We start from the raw sequence: 14183 nt of genomic DNA on the forward strand, positions 1-14183 counted from the left end.
ATTTTGTAATTAGTGATGAAGGAACCAGTGATCACTCCAAGACATCTGTCAAATTGTCATGAAATATCGGTCCCTGCAGCTATATTTAAACTTTCTGCTTAATAGCCTCTTGCTTTATTTCGCTATTACATCTCTGCGGTACCATAAGCAGGATACCCTAATGATCAAGTTCCATAAAACACAGAGCAATTAGATTGTAAGACATATCGCTCCCATGGAAGGCCTTCCTTGCCATAATGGGTTTCCCCCTTCTTGTCCCTCTACTTTCTCCTAACCCCTATATGTTCTATTATAGAATAACATACTACTTACAGAATATATTAAATGCAAAAAATGAAGTTTTTAAGCTGCAACATACACATTAAGAACCACAGTTTTTAAAGTGTAAGTTGAAAAGTAACATTCTCAGAACAATGCAATTAATGATGATGATGATGATGATGATGTAGGTCTAAAACTGAGAAGACAGGATACCCTGGAGAAGATGCTGATGCTGGGGAAAGTGGAAGGCCAAAGGAAGAGGGGCCGACGAAGGGCAAGATGGATGGATGATATTCTGGAGGTGACGGACTCGAGCTTGGGGGAGCTGGGGGTGGCGACGGCCAACAGGAAGCTCTGGCGTGGGCTGGTCCATGAAGTCACGAAGAGTCGGAAGCGATTGAGCGAATAAAAAACAACGAGGTCTAAAACATAAATCAATTGGGCAGGAGCAGGACCCCTTTTCTGTATTATCGATGCAGAGTCACTACCATGGAGAACAGAGGCAGAAGAAAATAATTTGTTGGACAATGGAAATTCACCTGGCATAGAAATGGACGCAGCAGACACACAAATAATTATACTTAAAACCAAGTGATATAGAGTTAAGTTGCAAATGGGAGACATTTGTTCCTCTACAATTATTTTATTATTTTCCCTACCATATACGTCATTTTTCATGTAAAAGATGGGAGACATCTATTCAGTTTGCATCTTAATTTTGCACATTTGAACTAGTATGTGAAATGAAAACTAGTATGTGAACTAGTATGTGAAATTTGGAGTTTTCTGAACCGTGCTATGGAGTTCTCCATAAATAATAATAATCGAAAACAATTGTGTAAACTGCATATATTAGGGAAAATATTGTTCAAAGATGCATTGTATTAGAAAAAAAGTTGCAAAATTGTAGGGAAAGCAGAGAATTTCTCCATGAATCTCTGGGAGGCCGAATGCCAACGCATTCGGCCCCCTGAAATTGGTGGGAAAATTCTCGGCCCCTTGCCCCACCCAGGATGGTACTTACCTCTGTCAAATGTACCTCTCGGCGGCGGGTCCTGGGGCGTTTTAGCGGCGTTTCGGCGGGGCCAGGGGCGGCGGCCGGTCTTCCAACTGGCTGCTGCCGCCGCCATTTCCCAGTAAAATAAAAATAAAAAAACACGTGATAGGCTACGTGACGATTTATGTAGCCTATCATGGCTAGATTTTCAAAGTCAGCCATGATAGGCTACATAAATCGTTACGTAGCCTATCAAGGGTGACTTTGAAAAAAAAAAGCGCGTACGCAAATGGCGGCGCCCATGGGCGCCGCCATTTGCATTCCTTATTTGGGCACGTGTAGTTTGCATAAATCTTTACGTAGACTACATGTGCCCAAATAAGGAACGCAAATGGCGGCGCCCATGGGCGCCGCCATTTGCGTACACACTTTCCCCCCCCTCAAAGTCACCCGTAATTAGGGGTGGATGAAAGTCACTTACCTTTCGCCAAAGCTTGTTCGCGGTGGGGGGAAGGCGCTTCGCTGCTCCCCCCGCAAAGTTCAGGCCAGGGGGGAGGCTTCCCGCCTCGCCCGGCCGAAATTCAGGCCAGTGAGGAGGCTTCCCGCCTCACCCGGCCGCGAACTCGAAAGTTTAAAAAAAAACAAAACGCCCCTGTGATAGGCTACGTGATGATTAACGTAGCCTATCACGGCTCGATCTGCAAAGTCAGCCGTGATAGGCTACGTTAATTGTCACATAGCCTATCACGGGTGACTTTAAAAAAAAAGCGCGTACGGATAATGGCGGCCCCCATAGGGAGCCGCCATTCCCATTCCTTATTTGGTCGCTGTAGTTTACATAAAGATTTACATAGACTACGGCGACCAAATAAGGAACGGGAATGACGGCTCCCTATGGGGGCCGCCATTATCCGTACGCGCTTTTTTTTTTTAAGTCACCCATGATAGGCTACGTGACGATTTACGTAGCCTATCACGGCTGACTTTGCAAATCTAGCCATGATAGGCTACGTTAATCGTCACGTAGCCTATCACGGCAGCGTTTGGTTTTTTTTTTCTTTTGTTGGAATGGCGGCGGCGGCAGCCGGTCGAAAGACCGGCTGCTGCTCCCGCCCCGCACGAACAGCTGCCAAACCGCCGGCCGGACCCACCGCTGGGAGGGACATTCGGCGAAGGTAAGTCCCATCCCGGGGGGGTGCGGGGGGCGGGGGGGGTTCAGAGGATTTCTCCCCAAAACTTGTTCGGGGGGCCGAACATGTTGGCGCTTGGCCCCCTGAAGTTTCAGGGAGAAATTCTCCGCCATCCCTACCCGTAATAGGCTACGTAACAATTTACGTAGCCTATCACGGCTCACTGAAAATCTAGCTGTGATAGGCTACGTAAATCATTACGTAGCCTATCACGTGTTTTTTTTTTTTTACCATTTACTTTTTTATTTCGCTGCCAGGGAGTTGGGGCACTCCCCCCCGGCCAGAATTTCAGTGGCGAGGGCTGGGGTGCCTCCCCCCCCGCCAAGAATTTTGGGGGGATAACCAAAGCGCCTCCCCCCCCACTGAAAACAGCTGCGGGACCAGGTAAGGGACTTTCGTCCATCCTTACAAAATTGTATACAAAAATGCATACATTGGGATAAATGTGTACAAAATGCAATGGATTTGAATGCAAACTTTAAAAAAAATCTTAAAATTTGGGATAGACCAAATTTATGACTGGTTTAGTTCATCTTGAAATTTGAGATTTTTTTTTTTTAAGTGTGCATGAACATTTGTATGCATTTCTGTGCAAATTTCTCCTAACACATAGACCAAGCAATGCTTTGAATAAAATTATGACTTATTCATGCTTTTTCAAGCATTTTTCTTGATATTATGCATGTTTGAACATTTATATATGCATTTTTATGTGTGCACTTTCCCCTAGTATAAAATTTTTGTACACATTTTTGATTGAAGAACACCATTGCAAAATTGAGGGAAGTGTTAATTTTAAAGGATAACTATGTTTCAATTCGCATATTGGTTCAAAAATGGGGAAAAAAACGTAGGTTGGTATTAACTTATGAATGCAACAACTTTATCCCCCTTCCCTAATCATCACTATATCTTATGCGATTTACATAAAGTCTGTAAATTAATTTTGTGTTTTATGAAGAACTTTTTTTTGTTGCCAATCTGCCCATAAATTTCAATGAATGACCCCGTTTCTATTATTATGAGAGAAAGAAAAATGTCTCCCTCTCTCCATTCTCCCACACCATGCATAATTTTATAAAACTCTACTATGCCACCCCCCGTCACTCCCCCTTTGGCTAAAGGCCCCAAACACTGCTTTATGTCATCTAGGCCACCACATTAGTCTGTATCTGCAAGATCTGGGTGTTAGAATGGTTTCTCAGCATCAGGACCTGTCATATTGGAGCTTATTTTGTTTCAGGCTTCTTTCTTTCTTTCTTTCTTTTTTTTTTTTGCTTTTTACAGCAGACACATCTGTCCCATGGATGAATTTATTTCCTCAACCTCCTGGTGCAATATTGCATTTGGGTTGTCACTTTTGATTTATCATTACTTTCGACATTAAATCTTCCTTTGCATTTTTATTGGTTTCATTAAAAACACTCTGCTCGTCTTTTTTTCATTTATAACCTATTGCAAGGGGTGGGGAAGAAAGGTTCCTTTCAGGGACCTCCTTATTGCCATCTCCTTCCTTCCATCTCTGAAGAGTCTCTTCCAATTCTATAACACCCCCCACCCATCTCCCATCACTGCATCATGCCAGTGACAAAAGGTGTAACCTGATTCCGAATCTGCCAGGCAGGTGCTCAAATGAAGGAAGATGTAATTTTGTTCCTTTTTGCAACAAAACAGAGTTGGTAGTAGCATATATGAAACCCTATAAGCTATCTGATTAATGTGACGTCAAGCACATGTGAGAAATATAGTGTCCAAGCAGCCAAGGGGCCCTTGCTTGGGCAAATCTTTTCCATGAGGTTTGACTGTTCATTTTAGCACAGGGGAAATGGGTTTAACTCAAGTGGCCTCCCTCATAGATACCTGAACTTGAAGCCATCTGGTCAATGCAAAGGAAAATGAGCTATGTGAACAGGGAATTTTCTTAAATGGCCTTTGGGAGGTTGTGAGAGCATCACAGCAGTCTCCCCTGAACTAGAGATGAGAGAAAGTATTTCCAAAGATCTTGTGACTCTGGTTAACATAGAGAAATTGAGGCCAAAATGCTTCTGGGAAGGCAGCCCTTTAGGCCAGAGGAAGTCAAGTGGTTTTCACACTTCAGAGTCTCAATGCAGGCCAGGCATGATAATCCAGATCTTAGTTGTACCAAGCTCTAATTGGATGGTTGGATGTTGATACCTATAGAACCGGAACTCAACTCCAGCAGCAGAGGATAGGTGAGTGCAAGAAAAAAAAGGGAGGCATGTTTTTTTGTTGCTAGAAGCCTTGTGTGGCTGGTGTTTCATTCAGCAAAATCCCTGATCATTTTGACATGCACCCATGTATTTATGTGATTCCTCTTTGCCTCCTCCCTTGGGTTTAGAGGAGGGCAATGAAGATGCTCAGTGGTATGGAAGCCAAGTCCAATCTGAAAAGGATGAAGGAACTGGTTCTGTTTACCCCAGACAAGAAATGTTGGGGGGGGGACTCTTTGAATACCCCAAAGACTGTCTGGTAGAAGAGACCAAAGGCTTGGTATATGCTGCCCCAGAGGGCAAGAATATATCTATTGGGCTTAAGTTACAAGATGATAGATTTCAGTTAGACACTGGGAGAAACATCTTGACGGTAAGAGCAATTTGACAATGGAACCAATTGCCTACAGGTGTGGGTGGATGCTTCCTCACTAGAAGTGTCCACCCACCCCCTCTAGGCAATGGAAGTGTTCTAAAATAGGCATCTGGGGTGCTTTACATCTGGAATTCCTGCCTTGAGCAGGGGTTTGGACTAGATGGCTTAGAACCCCCTCCAACTCTATGATTTTATCAAATTCGTTTATCCCAACCTGGTGTCTCGCAGATGTTTTGGACTACAACTCCTAGAATTCCCAGCTGAGATGCTAGGAGCTGTAGTACAACACACCCGGAGGACACCATGTTGCAGAAGGCTACACTAGACTTACAACATTCTTTTAGCTTCACCTGAGGAGGGACGTGGATATTTCCTTCCACTCATTCCTAGACTATTTCTCTACTAAATCACATCAAAAAGACTCAGCCAGACTCTCCAGGAGCTGCTTTCCCTCAAATAAGCGAGATGAAAGAGGAAGGATGAAGGTTGGTGAGTAGCGTCCCATTTCCTTACCTTGCCACGTGAGCAAACAGCCGCTTCCACCAGGGATTTGCTTTCTGTGACTGTGTGCACTATTTTGTTCTCCCAAATAAGCCTATTATAAGAAGATTGAAACATTAGGATTAATTATACCAAAACGCAAATGTAAACCCTAATGAAAAACATGCATCTCTCAAATGGGCTGGACTCCCTGGAGATAGCTTGAAAAAATTAACTTTGACAGTTTTCGCTCTGTGCGACTGATTGGATCAGTGATATAAAGTAGGTTAATAAGTGGCATTTGGGGGGGGGGGTGCGTGTGCGCGCGCGCACTCCCAGATAAGACACGAATGACAAAAAGAGATGATGAGGCTGGCACAGACAGCATGATTCAGAAGGCCTTGGCTGTTTCATCATGACGCTTTCTTATCTCTGGCTCCCCCTCTCCACACACACCCAGCTTGTTTTCTCTCTCTCTTACTGGCAATGAGACCCATGTTTGATTTCTCTGTAAACAGGCTGAACATCAGGAAGACACTCATGGATCCACCATGGGAGATGGGATGAGAAAACTGGGGGAAAAAATGCTTAGATAGTACTTTCACCTAACATGTTCCATAGTTGAAGATTATGCTGGTTTACTTGGGCCAGAGAGAAACTGGGCCAGGCTTTTAGGACTGAATCTCTACAAAGGAAAAAAAAAAAAGTCCATCCACATCTCTCTGATGGTTGATACAAGTTAGACACCCTAAGAACATAAGAATTATAGGGATGTCAGAGAATTTCGCCACGAATCTCGGGGAGGCCGAATGCCAGTGCATTCGGCCCCCCGAAATTGGTGGAGAAACGGTCTGCCCCCCCACCCTAGCCGGGACGGGACTTACTTTGGGCGGATCGTCCTGGCAGCGGCTGCTCCGGTGGCGGTCCGGCAGCGGTTTGGCGGCGGTTCGGCGGCAGTTCGGCGGCGGCAGCTGCGGTGGCCGCTCTTCCAACCGGCTGCCACCGCCGCCATTTCCAGTTAAAAAAAAAAAAAAAGTGATAGGCTACGTAAAGATTTACGTAGCCTATCATGGCTAGATTTTTAAGAAACACCGTGATAGGCTACGTAAATGTTTACGTAGCCTATCACGGCTGATTTAAAAGAAAAAAAATGCGCTTACGCAAATGGCAGCTCCCATGGGCGCTGCCATTTGCGTTCCTTATTTTGGCATGTCTTAGTCTACATAAACATTTCCGTAGACTAAGACAACGAAAATAAGGGGAACGCAAATAGCGTAGACGGTACGTTATTTGTGTTCCCCTTATTTTTGCCGTCTTAGTCTTTGTAAATGTTTACATAGACTAAGACGTGCCAAAATAGGGAACGGAAATGGCGGCGCCCATGGGCGCCACCATTTGCGTACGCGCGTTTTTTTTTCCTTTTAAATCAGCCGTGATAGGCTACGTAAACATTTACGTAGCCTATCAGGGCTGACTGCAGGGACGCAAAGGGCGGCGGCTACAGCCACCGCCATTTGCGTCCCTGCTAGCCAACGGCCGGATGTCCGGCTGCTGGCGGAACCGGCCGCTGGCAGAGCTGGCCAGCGGCTCCACAGAATCCCTGCGGAGCGTAGCCGGCCAGCCAGAATTTCGGGGGGAGGGACAGAGCGCCTCCCCCCCCATGAATATCACCCTTCGAAAAGGTAAGGGACTTCCGTACATCCCTAGAATTCTATTGCTGGAGCAGACCAAGATTCATCTAACCCACCTATCTCTTTGCAATAGTGCATCATCATTGCATCCCATGATGATGATCGGTGGGAGAGTCAGGACAGATAAAGGGAAGCCCTTCTTCATACAGCACACAGTTAAACTATGGAGTTCACTTCCTCATGATATAATAGGGATGTCAGATAATTTCTCCACGAATCTCGGGGAGGCCGAATGCCAGCGCATTCGGGCCCCCGAAATTGGTGGAGAAACAGTCTGCCCCCCCCCCCCGGGACGGGACTTACCTTGCCCGAATGTCCCTGGCGGCGGCGGCTCCGGCGGCGGTTCGGCGGCAGTTCGGCAGCCAGTCTTCCAACCAGCTGCCGCCGCCACCATTTCCAAGTAAAACAAACAAACAAACAAACGTGATAGGCTATGTAAAGATTTACGTAGCCTATCACGGCTAGATTTTAAAAAAACACTGTGATAGGCTACGTAAATGTTTACGTAGACTATCACGGCTGACTTTGAAAAAAAAAAAGCGCGTACGCAAATGGCGGTGCCCATGGGCGCCGCCATTTGCATTCCTTATTTTGGCATGTGTAGTCTACGTAAACATTTATGTAGACTACAGCGAAAATAAGGGGAACGCAAATAGCATTGCCGTAATTTTCGCCGTAGTCAACGTAAATGTTGACGTAGACTACAAGTGCCAAAATAAGGAACGCAAATGCCGCCATTTGCGTCCTGGCAGGAGAGGAGGTTTCATGGCCGGAGGGACGGGGCGCCTCCCCCCTGGCCAGAGTCTCGGCTGGGAGGGACGGGGCACCTCCCCCCTGGCCAGAATTTCAGGGGGAGGGACAGAGCACCTCCCCCACGCCGTGAAGCAAGCTTCGGGATCAGGTAAGTGACTTTCGTCCATCCCTAATGATGGCCATCAATTTGGATGGCTTTAGAAGAGGATTGGTCAAATTCATGGAAGAGAAGGCAATCAATGGCTACTAGTCCTGGTGGCTCTATGCTACCTCCAGTACCAGGGGAAGTATGCATATGTATACTACGTGGAGGTGAACATGAGTTGGAGGGTGCTGTTGCACTCATGTCCTACTTGTGGGTTTCCCACAGGCAGCTGGTTGGCCACTATGTGAACAGAATGCTGAATTTAGGGATGTACGAAACCCCCTTACCTGGAGTCTGCAGGGGGTCCGTGAGGGGGAAGCGATCCATCCTCCCCCCCCCCGGAATCCTCGCCGGCCAGCTCCGCTGTGGCATAGCGGACATAGGTGCTGTTTACATAGATTTATTTAGCCTGTTACTGCAAGGAACAGGGACGCAAAAGTCATCTGCTATACCATTTGCATCCCTGCTCTTTATGATAGGCTACGTACAGATTTACATAGCCTATCACGGCAAAGAGAAGGGATGTAAATGGCTATGCTGGATGCCATTTTCTTCCTCAAGACCGCAGCGGACAGGAGCAGATGGACTGGACCCAGCTGGTAGCAGGTAGGATCCATTCCAGGGTGTGGTGTTCTTGGGATAGGGTGTTCTTATCGCTTGGTAGTCCTAATTGTCAGTTACTATGGATGCAATGAGAATAATGCACTGGTGGAAGCACCATTGTGACTGTTGCAGTAGAGAGGTCTGCCTATAGGCCCACCTGCACTGGCTGCCTGTATGTTTCCAAGCTCGATTCAAGGTGCTGGTTTTAACCTATAAAGCCTTACATGGCTTGGGACCACAGTACCTGACAGAGCGCCTCTCCCAACACAAACCTAATCATATACTATGCTCAACATCTAAGGCCCTCCTCTGGCTGCCTACTCCAAAGGAAACTCGGAAGACGGCAACAAGGGAGAGGGCCTTCTCAGTGGTGGCCCCAAAATTGTGGAATGATCTCCCCAACGAGGCCCACCTGGCACCAACATGGTTGCGTTCCCTTATTTTCGCCATAGTCTATGTAAATCTTTATGTAGACTAGACGTGCCAAAATAAGGAACGCAAATGGCAGCGCCCATGGGCCGCCACCATTTGCGTACGCGCTTTTTTTTTTTTTTCAAAGTCACCCATGATAGGCTACGTGACGATTTACATAGCCTATCATGGGTGATTTTGGAAATCTAGCCGTGATAGGCTACGTAAAGCGTTACGTAGCCTATCATGGGTGTGTGTGTGTGTTTTTTGTTTTTTTTTACTTTTTTTTCGTAGCCGGGTAGATGGGGTGCTTCTACCCGGCCTGAATTTCGCTGGCGAGGGATGGGGCACCTCCCCCCCAGCCTGAATTTCAGCCAGGTGAGGCGGGGCGCCTCCCCCCTGCCTGAACTTCGGGGGGAGAACCAAAGCGCCTCCCCCCCACCGCAAAGCAAGCTTCAAGGACAGGCAAGGGACTTTCGCCCATCCCTAGTTCTTGTATATTGTTTTGTTCATGTGTTTTTTATGGAATTGGCTTTTAAAATCTGTATATTTTATTTTAAAAGGTTTAATCTTTGTAAAGCGCCCAGAGAGCTTTGACTATTGGGCAGTATAGAAATGTAATAAATAATAATAATAGTGCCCACACTCTTCTATTCTGCCCCCACCAATTCTCTTGTCATCCCATTTGCAGAAAGTCTTGCCCTTGTGCACTTGTTCTGTCTAGGAACAACACCCTTTTTTTCATTTTATTGCAACATAACAACTAGTGCTATGCTGGAAAATCCTTCTGCAGTTTTTCAACTATTCTCATTCAATTTGATAGAAAACAAATTGCTTAAAATAAAACAAAGTAGAAGAAAATGGTGGTGAAATTCCCATGGTTGGATCAGGCACTTACCTTAGTTATCAGGTGACAAAGGTGTGTGTGTGTGAGAGAGAGAGAGAGAGAGAAGAGAGTGACAGAGAGAGAGAGAGGGAGAGAGAGAGAGGGAGAGAGAGTCCTGTCTTTCATTGTACAATCATCTCTGCAGCAGTATGCAGTCTCCCTGGCTTCCTTCACTTCAATTAAAGCACACAGGAAGACAGCATGATGGGGTGATTTGTTTTGTTTTGTTTCAGATGAGGAAGTGTGGGCAGCCAGGAAGCTGCAGAGCGATGGAGAGATGTCTGCTAAGACTAAGACTAATAATAATGACACTCAGCACCACTGGCATCTTGCAAAGGTGCACCTTATGTTCAAAAATTCCACCAAAATAAATTCTGAAGAAATTATAAAGTTCTGGGGAGGAAAAGTGGAGGGCTCTTTCAAGGGAGAAGAAAGCTTTTGGAAAACTGAAGGACTACTTTCAGCAGAGCACTAATGACAATTATGTCAATACACTGGATCCTTGCAACTGCTCCTATCAATTCTTTGCCTTGTACAACAGACTCATTAAAAGGATAAGATTTGGCAGCTGGCATTCTGGGGAATAACTTTGGCCCCTTTTGGGGTGCCATGTTCCCCCTCAACTGCTTTGAGTGCCTGCCACCATTCACACCCTTCTGGCTCAAGGGGTATTAGGGCTGTGAAAATGAAGTGAGGCACAGGAAGAGCTGGGAGCTTGGCAAAGGCCATGAAGTTGAAGTCTGCTCAGAGTCAGCAACACATTTTCACCGCCAGCAGGTTCAGAATTAGCACACTACTTTCTTCCTCACTGATTTTGGCCCTAGCTCAGGGGTATCCAACCTCTTTCATCCTGAGGGCCAAATACAATTTCAGAGAAACGTTTGGGGGCTGCATTCCAGTAGTGGGTGCACCAAGGGCAAAAGGGGGCAGGGCCAAAGAGAAAAGGAATGGGGCCCAAAACACCAGAAAATATACCAGCATATTTTAGCTTGAAGTTCTTACTGCCAGTATCTCGGAATTAGGAAAGGGCTGGCCCACTATGGGTGGTGATTATTATTTTTAAAGAAAAAAGCAAACAACAGCAAAAACAAATGATGACCATAGCACTACCGAGCACTAAAAAGGTCAAATTTCTGTCCAGAACTGTCACTTGAGGCACAGGTGAACTCAGTGGCACAGAGCACTTTTTATCAGCTTAGGCTGGTTTACCAACTATGCCCTTATCTGGACAGAGATAGCCTAGCTACAGTTATCCATGCTCTGATAACTTCTCATCTGGATTACTGCAATGCGTTACACGTGGGGCTGCCTTTGAAAACAGTCCGAAAACTTCAGCTGGTCCAAAATAGGGCAGCAAGATTGTTAACAGGGACTGGCCAGCGAGCTCATATTACGCCAGTACTTTTCCAGCTGCACTGGCTGCCAGTCCATTTCCGGGCCCGATTCAAAGTGCTGGTATTAACATTTAAAGCCCTTCCGCCAAAGGAAGTGAGGGGGGTGGCTACTAGGAAGAGGGCTTTTTCTGCTGTGGCACCCTGGCTGTGGAATGAGCTCCCTAGTGAGGTTCGCCTGGCACCTACATTGTACTCCTTTTGGTGCCAGGTGAAGACCTTTTTATTTTCCCAGGCATTTTAGCATTTTAGCTTTCTAGACTTTTAGCTTTGCTGTTTTAAATCTGTATTTTAAATAGGGATGTACGAAAGTCACTTACCTGTTTGTGGATTATGTTGATGGTGGGGGGGAGGTGTTCCATCCCTCCCCCCAGAATCCTTGATAAAAAAATATTTATGTAGGCTAAAACAGGGAATCAAAAAGGGAAGCAAATAGCACCCGCTACGCTATTTGCGTTCCCCTTGATTTTCACCGTCATGTTGTTGTTGTTGTTCAGTCGTTCAGTCGTGTCCGACCATTCGTGACCCCATGGACCATAGCACGCCAGGCCTTCCTGTCCTGCGCTCTCTCCCAGAGCGTGCTCAAGTTCATATTCATTGCATCCATGATGCTATCTAGCCATCTCATCCTCTGCCGTCCCCTTCTCCTTTTGCCTTCAGTCTTTCCCAGCATCAGGGTCTTTTCCAGAGAGTTTTCTCTTCGCATTAGGTGGCCAAAATATTGGAGCTTCAGCTTCAGTATCTGTCCTTCCAATGAGCACTCAGGGTTGATTTCCTTTAGGATGGACTGATTTGGCCTTCTTGCAGTCCAGGGGACTCATAAGAGTCTTCTCCAGCACCACAGTTCGAAAGCATCAATTCTTCGGCGCTCAGCCTTCCTTATAGTCCAGCTCTCACAGCCATACATTACTACTGGGAAAACCATAGCTTTGATTAGACGGACCTTTGTCAGCAAGGTGATGTCTCTGCTTCTTACTATGCTGTCTAGGTTGGCCATAGCTTTCCTCCTAAGGAGCAAGCGTCTTTTAATTTCATGGCTACAGTCACCGTCTGCGGTGATCTTGGAGCCCAAGAAAGTAAAATCTGTCACTGCTTCCATTTCTTCCCCTTCTATATGCCAGGAAGTGATGGGGCCAGATGCCATGATCTTAGTTTTTTTAATGTTGAGTTTCAAACCAGCTTTTGCACTCTCCTCTTTCACCCTCAACAAGAGGCTCTTGAGATCCTCTTCGCTTTCTGCCATTAGGGTGGTATCGTCTGCATATCGGAGGTTGTTGATAATTCTCCCAGCAATCTTAATTCCAACCTCTGATTCATCCAACCCGGCATTTCTCATGATGTACTCTGCATTAAGAGGGCAAAAATAAGGAATGGAAATGGCAGCGGCCATAGCCGCCATTTGAGTACGCGTTTTTTTTTTTAACCCACCCAGCCATGATAGGCTATGTAGCCTATCACATCATGTGTTTTTTTTTAACCTAGTCATGATAGGCTATGAAAATCTTTACGTAGCCTATCACGTCTTTCTTTTTCTTACTTTTTCTTTTTTTTACCAGAGTGGAAATGGTGGCGGCGGCAGTCGGCCGGAAGACCACCACTGAAGCCGCCGCCACCCGGAAGATCTGCCCCAGGTGAGTCTCGTCCTGGGGGGGGATCCGCGGGGGGGTGGGGGGGTGGCAGGCTATTCCGCCATGGAGTTTGGGAGGCTGATTGCACTGGCATTCGGCCTCCCTGTGATCCATGGCGGAATTCTCTGCCATCCCTGATTTTAAATAGGGATGTACGAAAGTCACTTACCTTTTTGTGGATATGATGCACAGTGGGGGGGCGCTCCATCCCTCCCGCCAGAAACCTCGACGGGGGGGAGGCGATCCAGTCCTCCCCCCCGGAATCCTGCCTGGCCAGCTCTGCTCCATGGCAGCTCCATGAAGCAGCCGGCCAGGGCCATCGACAGCCATAGTTCCGGCCGCGGACAGGCTGCTGCGGACGCAAATGGCAGCTGCTGTAGCGGCCGCCATTTGCGTCCAGCCAGGCTGCCATGTTAAGCTACTTAAGTATTTTCGTAGCCTATCACGGCAAGCCAAAAAACAAAACAAAACCAGTGTACGCAAATGGCGGTGGCTACAGTGGCCACCATTTCCATTCCCTATTTTTCGCCGTTTTATCCTATGTAAATATTTACGTAGGCTATTACATTGAAAAAAAAGGGAACACAAATAGCGCCCACTACACTATTTGCGTTCCCCTTTTTTTCGCCATAATAGATTACATAGGATAAAATGTAGGATAAAACGTAGGATTTACGTAGGATAAAACAGTGAAAAATAGGGAACACAAATGGTGGCTGCTGTACCCGCCTCCATTTGCATACGCCGTTTTTCTTTTTTTTGGCTTGCCGTGATGGGCTACATAAATACTTACATAGCCTATCACAGCAAAGAGCAGGATGGCAATGGCGGCCCCAGCAGCTGATCGAAAGGCCAGCTGCCACCGCCGGAGCCGCCACTGGAGCCTCCGAAACATCTGCCCCAGGTAAGCTTCATCCTGGGGGAGATTCTGCAGGGGGGGCGGGGGGGAGGCCGTTCCGCCATGGGTTTTGGGGGCCAAATGCCAGTGCATTTGGCCTCACTGAAATCCATGGCGGAATTCTCCGCCATCCCTAATTTTAAATTCCTGCACTGCTGCTAGGTTTTATTGTGGTTGTATTATTATATTGTGTTTTTAATGTTCTATATATATTATATTGTTTTATTGTGCGCCATTTGGTT

Source organism: Heloderma suspectum, chromosome 2 (assembly GCF_057233095.1).
Source record: "Heloderma suspectum isolate Gila_16-S chromosome 2, 16-S_ref, whole genome shotgun sequence".
In the NCBI taxonomy this organism is placed as follows: domain Eukaryota; kingdom Metazoa; phylum Chordata; class Lepidosauria; order Squamata; family Helodermatidae; genus Heloderma; species Heloderma suspectum.